Below are 5,000 nucleotides of genomic sequence, written 5' to 3'. Positions count from 1 at the left end.
AGACACGCACACAGACACATACACGCACACACACGCACACGCACGCACGCACACAGCAGAGCAAAGAGGGAGAGTGTGAAGGCAGAGGGGGAAGGCAGTGCAGTAACACTGGGCTGAAGGCAGTAGGCAGTAGGAAGCTTTATACACTGATGTGTTTGGGATGCTGTGTTATGGGGATGTGATGAGGTGATTGTGTGAGGTGATTGTGTGAGGTGATTGTGTGAGTTGTGTGTGGTGAGGTGATTGTGTGAGTTGTGTGTGGTGAGGTGATTGTGTGTGGTGATTGTGTGAGGTGTGTGTGGTGAGGTGATTGTGTGATGGTGTGTGTGGTGAGGTGATTGTGTGAGGTGATTGTGTGAGGTGATTGTGTGAGTTGTGTGTGGTGAGGTGATTGTGTGTGGTGAGGTGATTGTGTGAGGTGATTGTGTGAGGTGATTGTGTGATGGTGTGTGTGATGAGGTGATTGTGTGAGGTGTGTGTGTGATGAGGTGATTGTGTGAGGTGTGTGTGTGATGAGGTGATTGTGTGAGGTGTGTGTGATGAGGTGATTGTGTGAGGTGTGTGTGATGAGGTGATTGTGTGAGGTGTGTGTGATGAGGTGATTGTGTGATGGTGTGTGTGATGAGGTGATTGTGTGAGGTGTGTGTGTGATGAGGTGATTGTGTGAGTTGTGTGTGGTGAGGTGATTGTGTGAGGTGTGTGTGATGAGGTGATTGTGTGAGTTGTGTGTGGTGAGGTGATTGTGTGAGGTGATTGTGTGAGGTGTGTGTGGTGAGGTGATTGTGTGAGTTGTGTGTGGTGAGGTGATTGTGTGAGTTGTGTGTGGTGAGGAGATTGTGTGAGGTGATTGTGTGAGGTGTGTGTGGTGAGGTGATTGTGTGAGGTGTGTGTGTGATGAGGTGATTGTGTGATGGTGTGTGTGATGAGGTGATTGTGTGATGGTGTGTGTGTGATGAGGTGATTGTGTGATGGTGTGTGTGATGAGGTGATTGTGTGAGGTGTGTGTGATGAGGTGATTGTGTGAGGTGTAGGGCTGGGTAAAATAATCGATGTACATAATGATCATCGATTCACAGAATTGCACAAAATTTTTTTTTTTTTGGCTCTTTTTCTTTTTTTTCTTTTTGTTTAATTTAGGTCTATGAAAATTACCCAGTAGGTATTAGTCAATTGGGCCTAGGCCTAATTATTACATCTGTTAACACTGTCAAGCCACAGCCCTTTGACATTATATATATAAAATAGGCAACAGCATCTTTTGGGGGAAATCCTGGCACCAAGAAAGGAACGGATTGAATCGATTCGGAATGAATCGTATCAAATTGAATCGTGATTAATCGATTCAAAGCCATAAGAATCGAAATCGAATCGATACAGGAACATGGCTGCGATACCCAGCCCTAGTGAGGTGTGTAACAGGTATGTGATGAGGTGATTGTGTGAGGTGTGTGTGGTGAGGTGATTGTGTGATGGTGTGTGTGGTGAGGTGATTGTGTGAGGTGTGTGTGATGAGGTGATTGTGTGATGGTGTGTGTGATGAGGTGATTGTGTGAGGTGTGTGTGATGAGGTGATTGTGTGAGGTGTGTGTGATGAGGTGATTGTGTGAGGTGTGTGTGATGAGGTGATTGTGTGAGGTGTGTGTGATGAGGTGATTGTGTGATGGTGTGTGTGGTGAGCTTATACATGGGTTCTAAATTTTGTTTATTATAACCTGACTGCGTGAACCTAGCTACGCAGAACTCAACCTCCGATTGTTGGAAACCGCTGTCGGTCAAAAAAATAGCTCACGTGGTTGGCTGCCAGTGTCTTCTGTCTTGCCCCTCCTCATAACATTGTGTTGATAAACACTGAGAACCCATGTATAGTGTGATGTGGGTGATCGTGTGATGATGATTGTGTACGTTGTGTGTGTTGAGTTTATGGTGTGATGTGGGTGAATGTGTGGTGGTGATGGTGGTGATGGTGATGATGATGATGGTGATGATGATGGTGGTGGTGGTGGTGATGATGATTTTGTGCTGGAAGTTATACCGTGAAGAGGTTTTGATTTCAATATGAATAGAGGACAGAGAGAGAGGAGAGGAGAGAAGAGGAGAGGAGAGGAGAGAAGAGAAGAGGAGAGAAGAGAAGAGAAGAGGACAGGACAGGACAGGGGTGGAAAGGATAGAGGAGAGGAGAGGAGAGAAGAGGAGGAGAAAAAAGGAGAGGAGAGGAGAGGAGAGGAGATGAGAGGAGAGGAGAGGGGAGAATAGAGGAGAAGGGGAGAGGGGAGGAGAGGAGAGGAAATGAGAGGAGAGGAGAGGAGAGGAGGAGAAGAGAGGAGAGGAGAGGAGGAGAATAGAGGAGAGGAGAGGAGAGGAGAGAAGAGATGGGAGGAGAGGAGGGGAGTGGAGTGGAGAGAATAGAGGAGAGGAGGAGAAGAGAGGAGAGGGGTGGAGAGGAGAGCAGAGGAGAGGAGAGGAGAGGAGAGGAGAGGAGGAGAAGAGAGGAGAGGAGAGGAGTGTAGTGTAGAGAATAGAGGAGAGGAGATGAGAATAGAAGAGAATAGAATAGAAGAGAGGAGAGAGGAGGAGGGAAGAAGAGGAGAGGAGAGGAGAGGAGAGGAAAGGAGAGGAGAGGGGAGGAGAGGGGAGAGGAGAGGAGAGGAGAGGAGGGGAGAGGAGAGGAGAGGAGAGGAGAGGAGAGGAGAGGAGAGGAGAGGGGAGGAGAGGAGAGGAGAGGAGAGGAGAGGAGTGGAGTGTAGAGGAGAGAGGAGAGGAGATGAGAATATAAGAGAATAGAATAGAAGAGAGGAGAGGGGAGGTGGGAAGAAGAGGAGAGAAGAGGAGAGGAGGAGAGGAGAGGAGAGGGGGATAGAGGAGAAGAGAGGAGAGGAGAGGAGAGGGGGATAGAGGAGAAGAGAGGAGAGGAGAGGAGAGGAGAATATAAGAGAGGAGAGGAGAGGAGAGAGGATGATGGTATGGGATGGTAAAGGTAAAAGGCATTTTCACATTATTCCTCAAATGTCTTAATTGTGTATTTTGAAATGATAAAAATTGAGACACAACATCATCTTTCACCATGGAGTATCAACATCCACATGGGAGTAATGTGATGGACATGTAGTTGTAGTAATAATAATGATATAGTAGAGTAATGTGACATAAGCTGCGTCCCATTACTACCACTTCCACTCGTTTTGAGCCCTAACACTCGCTTTTGCGCGTTCCCCTGAAAGTGTAGGGTGTCCCGTTTCTTAGGGAGGCGAGTGAAAGTGCAAAGAATCCACTTAAAATTCCACTTCGACTTCTCTTTATTCTCGAGGGAATGACTCGCTTTTTAATTTCACTCCAAACGAGGTGAAGTTCAAGTGGAAGTGGAAGTGGAAGTGGTAGTAATGGGACGCGGCCATAGACCAGGGATGGGCAACTTTCATGATAAGGAGGGCCACATTTTTTCATCGCCACCATCGGAGGGCCACATTTTTTCATCGCCACCGTCGGAGGGCCACATGACCAGGGATCAGACTGCAACTCACAAAGTTCGAGATCCAGTTGGTTACTGGATCCACTGACTGCAGATGTTTTGATTTGATTTGGAAAGAATAGGAGTGTTCTCTATCTGCCAACAGCATAATTACAATGGATTCATTCACTAGTGTTTTGAAAAATCGGGTCAATGTTTATTAATTTATCTAATTATGTTTTATGGATGAGTTAGGAGCCAGGTGGCATATGGCCCACGTGCCTCCAGTTGCCCATCCCTACTATAGGAATGATGTAGAGACATGAGATATGGAGCAACAGCAATGTGATATATTATGGAGAAAGTCACGACACAGAGCAATGTGATATATTATGGAGAAATGAGATATGGAGCAACAGCAATGTGATATAGTATGGAGACATAGTCACGACACAGAGCAATATGATATATTAAGGAGACGTGATATGGAGCAACAGCAATGTGATATATTAAGGAGAAATAGTCACGACACAGAGCAATGTGATATATTATGGAGAAATAGTCACGACACAGAGCAATGTGATATAGTATGGAGACATGAGATATGGAGCAACAGCAATGTGATATATTATGGAGAAATGGTAACGACACAGAGCAATGTGATATATTATGGAGAAATGGTCACGACACAGAGCAATGTGATATATTATGGAGAAATGGTCATGACACAGAGCAATGTGATATGAAGTAATGGGAACGTGATGAAGGAATGTGATAGCGAGCCCATGCTAATGAGTAGCATTAACCACCAGATCAAACCAGACTCCATTTTGGGTACTTAGCAACTCCTGTAGTGTTGATGATCAGCTGCGCCCCTTAGTTTCTCATTGGCCATCAATGGGACAGTCATGGGTAAGCAGTTAGGGCATCAGGGGTGCATTTCTCAAAAGAGAAGTTGTTAACCTGTTAGCAACCCTGGTAGTTGCCAATGGGAAAATGCATTGAAAACAACAAAGTAGCTATGTAGTAAGCAACTTTTGTTTCGTGAAATGCACCCCAGGCTTGCAGGCCAAAGGATGCCTCTTGGACTCCCATCCCCGGGTTGGTGTGGGGAGTAATTAACCAGTTCTCTCCCCCAGGGGTTCCCAAATGAAACTTCACCATGACAGGGGGTGGATTCCAATATCCTCACTCCCGTCCTACACTTGCTCACTTGCCTGCTTGTGGCCTCATGGTGACGTCACCAACGACAGAAAATCAATTCAATATCTTGCAAAAGCACAATTCTAATGTCATTTCCTCATTTGCAATGGGGATGGTGAATGAAGAACAGTCCCCCAAAACTTGTTGTGGCTAGGCTGACACTGGGGGAAACCCAATTGTTTTCTCCACGGAGACGAGCCGTCAGAAAAACGCGAGGCCACAACACAGAGCGAGGACGGGAGTGTGCATATTGGAATGCACCCGTGAGCATTGGCATGTTTCCTTCCTACTCCTCTCCTGTTCCGGACTGCATATTGGAATACACCCGTGAGCATTGGCATGTTTCCTTCCT

Source organism: Engraulis encrasicolus, chromosome 23 (assembly GCF_034702125.1).
Source record: "Engraulis encrasicolus isolate BLACKSEA-1 chromosome 23, IST_EnEncr_1.0, whole genome shotgun sequence".
Classification (NCBI taxonomy): Eukaryota; Metazoa; Chordata; class Actinopteri; order Clupeiformes; family Engraulidae; genus Engraulis; species Engraulis encrasicolus.
Note: the sequence above shows the minus strand (reverse complement) of the source record.